We start from the raw sequence: 14,505 nt of genomic DNA, 5'->3' as shown, positions 1-14,505 counted from the left end.
GTGAGGTTTTCCACCTGCTCTGTGGTGTGTTATAAGAAGGTTGGCAAGCCTTAACATTGCAAACCACCCATAATAGGTCCATTGATTTATTGAATAAGAAAGCAATTTCTTATCCTATCGGCTGGCTCCCCTATAAGAAAAAAATAGCAACGTACACACTTCTCTTAAAAACACCAAGTGCTTATAAAGAATCATTAATGCTAGCTGTTTATTTTCTCTGTTTGTTACTCTTCCATTTAAGCACGACACAATTTTTTCTGTTGTATATTTATCATGGCAACACTGGTTATCGGGAGTGCAAGGACCAGACACATACTCTCTTACCTGACAATCATAGATGCAAATGTGTTCATCTAATCCAAACATCCGAATGGGTATGGCACTTCCTGTAATTAAGATAAGAAGAATTGAAAATAAGGATTTTTTTTACTGTAATAACACTTATAAAGCACACATGGCGCATACTGCAGATCACACTATAGTCAGTTCTTTTTAGTGAGGCAGATTTGCACCGACTCGCAGGGGTGCCCTTTTAGCTCGGAAAAGTTTCCTGATCGTTGATTGGTTGCACAAGATAGTTCTAACCAATCAGAGAGCAGGAAACTTTTCCAAGCTAAAAGGGCACTGCTGCAAGTCGATGCAAATGTGCCTCATTAAAAAAATTGAGTATAGTTGCACGGCACATGCATACCTAGACCAAAGGTCTAGAGTCAGAGTACAGTATACAGGCTTACTAAACCGTGCCTTGTAACAAAGTCCAGAGTAGGGAGTAATATCTGTACAATTTGCCTAGTAGTACAATCACTCGCTTATGACGTTATAGTCTCTCACTGTCTTGGGTTAGAGTTCTCCTGCTTGAGGGTACACTCGGGCACACTATTCTATCTAATTTATCTTCCTCTTGTTTTGTTAAAGTTTTTATAGTTTATATTGGAAATATTTATTCTAATGTTGTTACTGTTCTTATAATGTTTCATTTTGTTTCCTCTCTTCACTGGGCTATTTTCCTTGCGGGGGCCCCTGGGCTTATAGCATTCTGCTTTTCCAACTAGGGTTGTAGCTTAGCAAGTAATAATAATAATAATAATAATAATAATAATAATAAGATGCACTCCTAGATATCTACCGTATGTGCCGCGAGATCCATATCGGCCATGGTAGCTCATGCGTAAAAACCGCCTCCATCATGTGAGCAGTGGCTAGCATGGTAATCGATATAAATAAATGTCGGAAGCAGTATAAACTTCGATATTTACCTAGATTTACCTTGATATGTTACACTGATTAAATATACATTTAAATATTATTATTTATTGGTGCATATATAGGTTACATTTATATTTATATATTATTATTATTATTATTATTATTATTATTATTATTATTTGCTAGGTTACAACCCTAATTGGGAAAGCACGATGCTATAAGCCCCGGGGCCCCAATAGGGAAAATAGCCCAGTAACATTATGATAAATATTTCCTATATAAACTATAAAAAACTTTAACAAAACAAGACGAAGAAAAATTAAGTAGCATAGTGTGCCCGAGTGTACCCTCAAGCAAGAGAATTCTAGCCCAAGACAGTGGAAGAGCATGGTATAGAGGTTATATCACTACCCAAGACTAGAGAACAATGGTTTGATTTTGGTGTGTCCTTCTAATAGAAGAGCTGCTTACCATAGCTAAATAGTCTCTTCTACCCTTACCAACAGGAAAGTAGCCACTGAACAATTACAGTGCAGAAGTTAACCCCTTGGGTGAAGAAGAATTGTTTAGCAATCTCAGTGTTGTCAGATGTATGTGGACAGAAGAGAATATGTAAAGAATAGGCCAGACTATTCGGTGTATGTGTAGACAAAGGGAAAGCGAACCATAACTAGAGAGAAGGTTATATATAGGCATATATAACCATACATGCTACCTAAATATATGTATGATATTATTATTATTATCATTATTATTTTTATTATTATTATTATTAGGTAAGCTACAACCCTAGTTGGAAAAGCAAGATGCTAGAAGCCCAAGGGCTCAAACAGGACAAATTAGCCCAGTGAGGAGAGGAAATAAGGAAATAAACGATATAAGTAATGAAAAATTAAGATGAAATACTTTAAAAACATTAACAACATTAAAACGGATATTTTATATATAAACTATAAAAGGACCTATGTAGGCCTGTTCAACTTAGAAATATTTGCTGCAAAGGGTAACTTGCCTAAATTTAGATGCACCCAGAGAGAGACTATGTAGACGTCATTACTGAAGGCCCTCCCACTCATTGATACTCTACTGTAGTATGACGTAGTTACTATACACTTCTGTCGTATAGTCACTTTATGAATGAAGACACACAAACAGTTACCCTATACACTTCTTCTCTCTCTCTCTCTCTCTCTCTCTCTCTCTCTCTCTCTCTCTCTCTCTCTCTCTCTCTCTCTCTCTCTATATATATATATATATATATATATATATATATATATATATATATATATATATATATATATATAAGGAGATCAGTAGAATAGGTGAACTGTTAAATATGGTTGATGAAGCTAGTCAGTGAAATAGTTTTCAGTCAAGAAAAAGTCTGTCATATCTTATTCTTATTGTGAAAATTTAAAAATACATTAATATAAACAAAATATTTTTATATCTCATTTTTTTTTCCAAACTCGTCATTCAAGTATGACCCCTATAAAATTTTATTTAGGCTTCCTGTCTGAATCATTTGGTGTTTGTACATGATCTGTTATCCACTTACCTGTTAATATTAATCATATGACGCATGCGGTTATTTTCTTTATTGCATACTGCAAAAACACGCAGTACGAAAGCAGTCTTGCAGCCACGAGGACAATTTGCCAGACCTGCCATAAGTGAAGCACCAGACAGCAGTCACATAGAACAGATTGGCTTTGACGTATGAATGCTCTGCTGTCCTCCTCCTGTTATCGGCATGTTTACTATTGTGAATGGAAAGTTTACTGGGTATTACGTCTGTTGTCATAGTTCACGTCACAACAAGCCTCTCTAGGGGTGCGTCTAAATTTAGCTAAGTTACCCTTTCAATTTCTTATAATTACTATGGTAAGTGCCTTTATTATTCCAATTAGACGTTACTGCATATTTTTGCCAATTAGGCTGTGGCTTCAAATGCCTATTTCCAAAATGTGACCCATATCCGATGTTTTGGTAGGATTTTATCAAACAAAATCAATTGGACACGGCCCTGAAATGCATAGTAGTTGCCTTGACTAGACCGTACGTTTGTTGGTGCAGCCAAAGACAGTACAAAACTGCAGTAAACTAACGATAAACAATGATGAGAATTGAATTTGTACCGAGCTACCTTGATAAGTTCCCGTTGCAAGATGGCTGTCGTCTACATGTATGAGGGCTCGGTTCATGTGACATCTATGGTATGATGTCTATGGATATAACAATATATGGCATATGGAACAAAGAGTAATAAGTATAATATACTTTATTGAAACTGTAATGAAGAGCATTGTCTTACCAACAACAGCTTCCAGGCATACGAGGAACAGCAGAACTACGAGGCTTACTTGAAGGAATCTCATTGTGGTTGATGAATTCGACAGGGCCTGAAATGGGCGAATTGAATGAGGCATTCATAAGAAATTTGTAAAGGAACTTGTTAGTTGTGGGTGATGATTCATTAAAAATAGAAAGATATTGTTTGGGAAATTGTACGAGGAATTCATTAAAAACTCAATGAAGCGTTAGTTAGAAACGGAGAATTAATTTCTTAAAAATCTTAATGAGAAATTTTATAGAAATTAAAAACTCGACGAGGAATAGTATTGAAATAAACGAGGAATTTATTAGGAACTGAAAGAGTAAATTACAATCTGATACACGAGAGTGAAATTCAATGATGATAGTTTTTAACGCATTTCTTTCTAAAATTCAGCGACTTTTTTATTTTAATAACTAGAAGTAGACTATATTTTATCGAGTGTTGATTCGTATGATAAAACGTAGAAGAATAATAACGGTAAATTGAACATGCACCTTACTTACTTGGAATTCGAAATAGACACACACACACATACTGTATATATATATATATATATATATATATATATATATACATACAGTATATATATACATATATATTTATATATGTATATGTGTGTATGCGTGTGTATGTATATATATATATATATATATATATATATAAAAGATGTGTGTATATACCCCTCTCTCTCTCTCTCTCTCTCTCTCTCTCTCTCTCTCTCTCTCTCTCTATATATATATATATATATATATATATATATATATATATATATGTATATATATATATATATATATGTATGTATTTAAATATATATATATATATATATATATATATATATATATATATATATATATATATATATGTGTGTGTGTGTGTGTGTGTGTGTGAATGATGAATTTTGCGCATTTAGACATGTTTTTATATTCAAATAAGCCATATATTTGGATACATTAATGCCTGGATCTTCTTACCGACCCCGGATCCGAGCCCAAGGCGGAACCACTCAAAGACAATAGCATCTTCATGGTTAAGTGGTATGTCACTGTTGTTACAATTTTTCCTGGACCAGTGTTCAATTCCCGGCCGGTCAGAAGCTATTATCTTTGAGTGGCTCCGCCTGGGACTCTGATCCCGAGGTCGGTAAGAGAATCCAGACATTAATGTATCAAAATAAATGGTTTATTTGAATATAAAAACGTCTAAATGTGTAAAATTTATCATACACATACACACATGCATATATATATATATATATATATATATATATATATATATATACATACATATATGTATACTGTATAATATATATATATATATATATATATATATATATATATATATATATATATATATATATATATACATATATATATATGTATATATACGATATATATATTTATTTATATATTTTACAACATAAACGAAAAGAAAACCATATCGATTATTAACGATTTTTTTCATTTCATGATCTGGCTTCCAGTGCTAATTGTCAGAAGGCGATGGATCTATTAAGGAAATTGAATGTTCGGGGTCGTGTATCAAGATCTATGCAATCCGGTAAGTTTGCATAAAGTAGGTACAAGTTAAATGTGTAGCTGGTTATGCATCTATCTATCTATCTATCTATATATATATATATATATATATATATATACATATATATATATATATATATATATATATACTGTACACACCCATTTATATATATATATATATATATATATATATATATATATATATATATATATATATATATACGGTACACACCCATTTATATATACATATATATATATACATATATATATATATATATATATATATATATATATATATATATATATATATATATGTATATATATATATATATATATATGGTGACCGGTAAGTTGATTCCCGGTTTTTTTATTCCGGTTATTTGATTCCCGGTATTTTGATTCCCGATAAGTTGATTCCCAGTATTGTTGATTCCCTGAAATTTGATTCCCAACTGACCATACCTATTCGGGTAAATAAGCCAAGAGGCCATTTATTTACTAAATAAGGTAGTTCTTTAATTAAGCAAATAGACTAATTATTTACAAAAACAAACTTCCAAATAAAGAAACGCTTTATTAACTAAGTTTTTTATTTTTTTTTATTTAGAATAAAGTCAGTCTTTAACCATGCCTCGTACCATTCTAAAGACCCGTGAAGGACAAAAACTCGTAGACGATTTAAATTACACATACGAGAAGCATAGAAAAAATGCTGATGGATCCAAAATTTATTGGAGGTATGATGTGAAGAGCTTATAAAGGACGCCTGCATACTGCAACAGAAGAAAATGATTACCAGGTGTTGAATCATCTTGGTGAACATCATCACAGTTCATGTGAAACAAAGCCAAAAGTATGTGAGGCCTTAACTAGTTTGAAGGCTGGGGCACTTTCAAGCCAGGAAACATCACGGTCATTTATTGCGTCAAGTAGTGCATCATTAAGTGAAAATGAAAGAGCTCAACTTCCTGTACGCAAGACTGGATTTATAATACCAAACGAGTTTAGGGTATTGGACAGTGAAGTTTTCCTACAATTTGATAGCGTCGAAGCAGGTGAAAGTAGGTTACAAATTTTTGCAACAAATCCGGGACTTAATGATTTGATGCATGCAACACACTTAGCTGGGGATGGAACGTTTAAGTGTGTGCCGAAAGCATATTTCCAGTTATTTACTTTACATATTCATATTCATAACTTCAGTGTACCAAGGTTATTTGCCCTCCTGCCAGACAAGAAAGAAGAAACGTTTAACAGACTTTTTGCAAAAATTTTGGAATTAAGCCCAAAATTAAAACCCCAGGCATAAATTATGGACTTTGAAAAAGCGCATATGAACTGTATACGTAATCATTTCCCAAATGTTTCTATTTCATCATGCCTTTTCCATTTATCGCAAAGTATTTATCGCAAGGTTATAGATTTGGGCTTTAAAGAAAGATATCACCGAATTCAGTGGGAAAGTTAGGTGTTTTTGTGCCCTGTCACTACTTCGCACCAATAATAATTTATAAGGTTACCACTGTGCTCTATAGAGTGTTGTTTCAGGTGTTCATCCTAATATTTGGAAGTTAATTTTACCATTGAAAAAAGAAGAGCCTTGCTCATTTGAAAAAAAGCTCAGTTTGATGGTGGCCACGGTATTCCAGCGAAACGAAAATACAACGACTTGAACGACCGACTGAAAAATGTTGTTTGCGGTATGATTCACAGAAAAAAAAAAAAAAAAAAAAAAAAAAAAAACAGACTTCCTGAGGGCTGTTACAAGGATTTCACATTACTAAAACTATCATTTCCCCTTTGTAATAATTTTTATAAGTATGCTTGTTTACCAAATTTTATATATGATTTTTTTTTAATAAATATTGTTTCTGTACTAATACTTTTACGTTTCCTTATTTTTGGTGCTTTTGAAACAATTATTAATCAATAAACTCCTTTATGGCTAAATAAGCCAGTAGACTATTTATTTACAAAACAAATTCACAAGAAAATACCAGAAGCTCTTTATTTATTTGTTAATAATTTGGAATCAAACTACTGGGAATCAACTATACTGGGAATCAACTTATCAGGAATTAAAATACCGGGAATCAAATAACCGGAAGCAAAAAACCAGGAATCAACTTACCTAGAACCATATATACATACATATAAATATATATATATATATATATATATATATATATGTATATATATATATATATATGATAAATTTTGCACATTTTTACGTGTTTTTCATATTCAAATAAGCCATATATATTTTTGATATATTAATGTCTGGATTCTCTTAACAACCTCGGGATCACAGACCCAGGCGAAATCTCACAAAGACAAGAGCTTGGCTCCGGCCGGGAATCGAACCCTGGTCGGCAAGCTTATATAGACAGTGACTTAACCCACTTGGCCACGAACAAAGATAAAAGTCAATGACAATTCCACTGTACTTCTACCTGTCGAATTCAGGTATTTTGTACTTAGAATTGAAATCAACCCATCTTCACCATCGTAGCCAATTGGTAGTTTGTTACTTGGCATTCAATTTATGATAAATTTTGCACATTTTTACGTGTTTTTCATATTCAAATAAGCCATATATATTTTTGATATATTAATGTCTGGATTCTCTTAACAACCTCGGGATCACAGACCCAGGCGAAATCTCACAAAGACAAGAGCTTGGCTCCGGCCGGGAATCGAACCCTGGTCGGCAAGCTTATATAGACAGTGACTTAACCCACTTGGCCACGAACAAAGATAAAAGTCAATGACAATTCCACTGTACTTCTACCTGTCGAATTCAGGTATTTTGTACTTAGAATTGAAATCAACCCATCTTCACCATCGTAGCCAATTGGTAGTTTGTTACTTGGCATTCAATTTATGATAAATTTTGCACATTTTTACGTGTTTTTCATATTCAAATAAGCCATATATATTTTTGATATATTAATGTCTGGATTCTCTTAACAACCTCGGGATCACAGACCCAGGCGAAATCTCACAAAGACAAGAGCTTGGCTCCGGCCGGGAATCGAACCCTGGTCGGCAAGCTTATATAGACAGTGACTTAACCCACTTGGCCACGAACAAAGATAAAAGTCAATGACAATTCCACTGTACTTCTACCTGTCGAATTCAGGTATTTTGTACTTAGAATTGAAATCAACCCATCTTCACCATCGTAGCCAATTGGTAGTTTGTTACTTGGCATTCAATTTATGATAAATTTTGCACATTTTTACGTGTTTTTCATATTCAAATAAGCCATATATATTTTTGATATATTAATGTCTGGATTCTCTTAACAACCTCGGGATCACAGACCCAGGCGAAATCTCACAAAGACAAGAGCTTGGCTCCGGCCGGGAATCGAACCCTGGTCGGCAAGCTTATATAGACAGTGACTTAACCCACTTGGCCACGAACAAAGATAAAAGTCAATGACAATTCCACTGTACTTCTACCTGTCGAATTCAGGTATTTTGTACTTAGAATTGAAATCAACCCATCTTCACCATCGTAGCCAATTGGTAGTTTGTTACTTGGCATTCAATTTATGATAAATTTTGCACATTTTTACGTGTTTTTCATATTCAAATAAGCCATATATATTTTTGATATATTAATGTCTGGATTCTCTTAACAACCTCGGGATCACAGACCCAGGCGAAATCTCACAAAGACAAGAGCTTGGCTCCGGCCGGGAATCGAACCCTGGTCGGCAAGCTTATATAGACAGTGACTTAACCCACTTGGCCACGAACAAAGATAAAAGTCAATGACAATTCCACTGTACTTCTACCTGTCGAATTCAGGTATTTTGTACTTAGAATTGAAATCAACCCATCTTCACCATCGTAGCCAATTGGTAGTTTGTTACTTGGCATTCAATTTATGATAAATTTTGCACATTTTTACGTGTTTTTCATATTCAAATAAGCCATATATATTTTTGATATATTAATGTCTGGATTCTCTTAACAACCTCGGGATCACAGACCCAGGCGAAATCTCACAAAGACAAGAGCTTGGCTCCGGCCGGGAATCGAACCCTGGTCGGCAAGCTTATATAGACAGTGACTTAACCCACTTGGCCACGAACAAAGATAAAAGTCAATGACAATTCCACTGTACTTCTACCTGTCGAATTCAGGTATTTTGTACTTAGAATTGAAATCAACCCATCTTCACCATCGTAGCCAATTGGTAGTTTGTTACTTGGCATTCAATTTATGATAAATTTTGCACATTTTTACGTGTTTTTCATATTCAAATAAGCCATATATATTTTTGATATATTAATGTCTGGATTCTCTTAACAACCTCGGGATCACAGACCCAGGCGAAATCTCACAAAGACAAGAGCTATATAAGCTTGCCGACCAGGGTTCGATTCCCGGCCGGAGCCAAGCTCTTGTCTTTGTGAGATTTCGCCTGGGTCTGTGATCCCGAGGTTGTTAAGAGAATCCAGACATTAATATATCAAAAATATATATGGCTTATTTGAATATGAAAAACACGTAAAAATGTGCAAAATTTATCATAAATTGAATGCCAAGTAACAAACTACCAATTGGCTACGATGGTGAAGATGGGTTGATTTCAATTCTAAGTACAAAATACCTGAATTCGACAGGTAGAAGTACAGTGGAATTGTCATTGACTTTTATCTTTGTTCGTGGCCAAGTGGGTTAAGTCACTGTCTATATAAGCTTGCCGACCAGGGTTCGATTCCCGGCCGGAGCCAAGCTCTTGTCTTTGTGAGATTTCGCCTGGGTCTGTGATCCCGAGGTTGTTAAGAGAATCCAGACATTAATATATCAAAAATATATATGGCTTATTTGAATATGAAAAACACGTAAAAATGTGCAAAATTTATCATAAATTGAATGCCAAGTAACAAACTACCAATTGGCTACGATGGTGAAGATGGGTTGATTTCAATTCTAAGTACAAAATACCTGAATTCGACAGGTAGAAGTACAGTGGAATTGTCATTGACTTTTATCTTTGTTCGTGGCCAAGTGGGTTAAGTCACTGTCTATATAAGCTTGCCGACCAGGGTTCGATTCCCGGCCGGAGCCAAGCTCTTGTCTTTGTGAGATTTCGCCTGGGTCTGTGATCCCGAGGTTGTTAAGAGAATCCAGACATTAATATATCAAAAATATATATGGCTTATTTGAATATGAAAAACACGTAAAAATGTGCAAAATTTATCATAAATTGAATGCCAAGTAACAAACTACCAATTGGCTACGATGGTGAAGATGGGTTGATTTCAATTCTAAGTACAAAATACCTGAATTCGACAGGTAGAAGTACAGTGGAATTGTCATTGACTTTTATCTTTGTTCGTGGCCAAGTGGGTTAAGTCACTGTCTATATAAGCTTGCCGACCAGGGTTCGATTCCCGGCCGGAGCCAAGCTCTTGTCTTTGTGAGATTTCGCCTGGGTCTGTGATCCCGAGGTTGTTAAGAGAATCCAGACATTAATATATCAAAAATATATATGGCTTATTTGAATATATATATATATATATATATATATATATATATGTATATATATATATATATATATATATATATATATATGTATGTGTGTGTGTGTGTGTGTGTAATGCATATTTAGAATGTCGTGTCCTAAACTGTCACCTATAGACCTATGTTGGGTTTAGTGGTGAACAACTTATTGAGGCATAAGAGAAATTAAGACTTGCAAACAGAACACTGCACTTTTTATTGGCCATTTGTGATGTGACATTCAGTTATTATTATTATTATTATTATTATTATTATTAAGCTACAACCCTAGTTGGAAAAGCAGGAGGCTATAAGCCAAGGGGCCCCAACAGGGAAAATAGCCCAGTGAGGAAAGGAAACAAGGGAAAATAGAATATTTTAAGAGCAGTAACAACATTAAAATAAATATTTCCTATATAAACTATAAAAACTTTAACAAAACAAGAGGAAGAGAAATTAGAGAGAATAGTGTGCCAGTGTACCCTCAAGCTGTTACTTAGTCTGATTGGTAAATATACCAGTCATATTAGTATATTACTGTTGATAATTACTTATGTAGCAAATTTATGTATATATTATTATCACTAGTAGTAGTAGTAGTAGTAGTAGTAGTAGTAGTAGTAGTAGTAGTTTTATTGTAATTAGACATTGCTAGTAGCTTTTACTAATTTCATCAAAAGTATTGATATCATTGTAGTTATTATTAGTACTATCTTCATCATTATCATTAGGCTACTTACATCACTTTTATGATAATTAAGACTGAATATAGACACATCCACATATAACGTTTCCTTGCTAATTCTCTCCAGTTAACATTGAAATTTCAATAAAGAGGGAATTTTAACTATTAAGATTGAGTTAGCATATAGTACGACAAAAGTGCAGAATCAGGGTACGTTACGGTACGGAAAAATAATTGAGGGTACGGTACGGTTTTATAACCAAGTACGAAGTACGTAAAACATTCTGTGCCGTATTACCATCATTGCATGTAGGCACAGAAACAAATATCCTCCCGAACTCCACACGACACATAGGGCTGCGCTGCCATTGGTTACAGAGCCCGTGTTCCAAAAAAAAAAAAACCAACCAGCTGTTTCCTCATGCTCTCCTAGGCAATCCCAACTCTTAAATACTTCTTATCCACTCATGAATAAGTGAATATACTAATTATGCTCTGCAGTGCGCAATAAATTGCAGTTGAATTTTATTTTTCTACCATTATTCGCTAGTATGTGTCATCAAACATTCCCCTGTTAATAGACTATACTTCTCACTTTTACTTTAACTTACGGCTGTTTTCTTGGTCCTATCAGCCACAAGATTTGTTTGTCGTATACATTCTTGTGTATTTAGTATAACACACAGCATATTCCAAGGTTATTGTCAAATACGCATTATCGAAGCACTTAGAGTACCGAAGACTGACACGGTGTTGTGTAAAATAAAATCGAATAAGCGTCTGAAGTACTGGTTTGTCCCCATATTCAGAAATTCGTACATTGAACTTAAGGATGAGAATACATCTTCCATCACTATAATCTAATAAAAACAACAGAATCATATAAATAAAGTAAATACCAGATAAATAATGGATGCTATATGTTAAGTTATAACCTTAAGTTGCAGTGAATCAAATATAATACATTTAATGCTTATTTTTTTTGCAACAAATGTGCATTTTAATTTAATGTTTTAATGCCCTTTTAGCTATTTTTATTTGAATGATCCCCTCTTGTGTTGCTTGCTTTGTCCTGTTTTTTTTTTTTTTTTTTTATAAATACTAAAGATGAAACAGTGTTTCCTTTTCCCCCAAGTTCCAACGTCAATCACTTTTGTCTATTATCATGACGGATCTTACACTATATTAATGATAAAATGATGAACAAAGAGTAGATTCTTAGCTTCATCTAAGAAGTGTTGTACTAACCTATAGCAGGGCCCCTACTAGACATATTTATTTTGTGCCTTACCGGACAATATGACGGGCTAGCCTAGACTGGGCGAAGGAATTGCAGCAAATGGAGCGAGTGAAAGTGGAAAACCACAGCATCTCTATCAGGTCTCAAAGAGAGAGTCTGAGATAGAACGTACCTTCTGTGCTAAGCTAACGGTAGGAGTATGCGCGAATCAAGGTATAAATACTGATGTGATAAGACCCTCAATTCTTAAAAAAAAACCGCTTACCTCAGACTACTGTAGGCTTAATGACAAATCAACTAATCAATATGAGATCTATAGATTTTCCAGATTCTTCCCTGAAAAGGCGTAATCTAAAGTTTATAGTAAATTCGTCTTAATTCCCAAAACTGGTCTGCGAGATTATAAAATAATTGAAGATGGTAATTCTAAAGAAGTTAGCTCTTAATTGCACATAAATCCAAAAAAAAAAATGTCAGGAGATCGGTTGACATTTCAGGCGTTGCAAGCAATTTTACTCCTATGGTTTAATATAGTAAGGATCAAAATAGAATATACATTTCTGGAGCAATGGCGTCATAAGATGTTCAAATTTCAATTGCAATATAGTTTGAGGGAACATGTCACATGGTTATGGTTAAGAGAAAATGCTGGCTTTAATTTTCTTGATTTGTAATCAATGGACCGGAACTCTAGTTTTTGGTTTGTAGGTCCTTAGAGCAAATGTAGGTCTATTTTTCTTTATTTCTAGCAACTTATGAACTGCCCAGTATTATTAACGCTGTTTAAAAGTATAAAAATAGTATTAGCTTAATATTCTTTAATTTGTCCAAATTCATATCTCTGTGTAAATAACCGTAAAATATTAGGTTATTTATGAATGAACTGGAGATCTTGCAGATATTTTGTAAAGTTACATTTCATATTAAAAACTATACTAGGCCTTGAAATTCTCTCTCTCTCTCTCTCTCTCTCTCTCTCTCTCTCTCTCTCTCTCTCTCTCTCTCTCTCTCTGTATGTCTTTGAACTGTTTGTGGACTTTCTATCGTCAATAAAATCGACGTTTATTCCCCAGTAATTGTACACACACACACACACACACAGATGTTTGCTTTAAAAGATGGAAATGGAAACAATGTCAACAGGAGAGATGGTGAGATAAAAATTGCAGGGGATTTTTATACAATAGTGATATAAGCAAAAACTTTACCAATAGAAATAATGAAACACATGAGCCGGCATCAAAAGTAACAGCATGAGAAGAAATGAAAGCATTTAAAGGTATGAAAAGAGACATAACAGCAGGAGAAGATGGCCTAACAATTGATTTAATAATAGATGGAGGATATTATATAGTAGTAAAACTCATTAAGATTCTCACAAAATGTCTGCGAGAATGCTCTATACCTACAGCTTAGAAAAACTGTTATTATACTCATTCAAAAAAGGGAGACACAAAAGGCTTGAAAAAATTACCTCCTAATAACTTTACTCTCAGTAGTATATAAAATATTTGTAAAGATCACATGAAGCCAAATAGAAAAATAGCTAGACTTTTAATCAATCAAAAGATCAGGTAGGCTTTAGAAGCGGGTATTCAACAGCTGAACATATGTATGTAATTAACCAGCTAATGGAAAAATCAATAAAGAAAGCTTTTGAATCTGTCAAAATTTCGGCTGTAATGGAAGCCTTTCAAAGGCAAGGTACGAGTATAGATGAATCTCATGTTAGAACACTTGAAGATATCTATAAAGGAAGTTCGGCAATCCTAAAACTACACAAGATAATAATAATAAAAAAAATCCAATTGAAAAAGCAGCTAGGCGATGAGACACTATCTCTCCTACATTTTTCACAGCATGCCTATAAAATTGTTTAAAGAATTTAGATTGGAAAACTATAGGAATCAACATTGATAGGGAATACCTTAACAACTTAAGATTTGCAGATGGCATAGTTGTAGTTTAGTGGATCATAG

At 33.8% G+C, this 14,505-nt stretch overlaps 1 long non-coding RNA gene across 1 annotated transcript; it reads right to left on the bottom strand.

The window, feature by feature from the left end:
• Positions 1-237: 237 nt before the first annotated feature.
• On the bottom strand, positions 238-12,660 carry LOC137658283 (uncharacterized). Its single transcript, XR_011047309.1, has 3 exons — positions 12,578-12,660; positions 3,521-3,608; positions 238-386 (listed from the first exon to the last, which is right to left on the bottom strand). It is a non-coding gene; the product is annotated as an uncharacterized lncRNA (long non-coding RNA).
• Positions 12,661-14,505: the final 1,845 nt, after the last annotated feature.

The sequence above is a fragment of the Palaemon carinicauda genome, chromosome 19, assembly GCF_036898095.1.
Source record: "Palaemon carinicauda isolate YSFRI2023 chromosome 19, ASM3689809v2, whole genome shotgun sequence".
Classification (NCBI taxonomy): Eukaryota; Metazoa; Arthropoda; class Malacostraca; order Decapoda; family Palaemonidae; genus Palaemon; species Palaemon carinicauda.
Note: the sequence above shows the minus strand (reverse complement) of the source record. Positions and strands in the feature narration are given on the sequence as shown.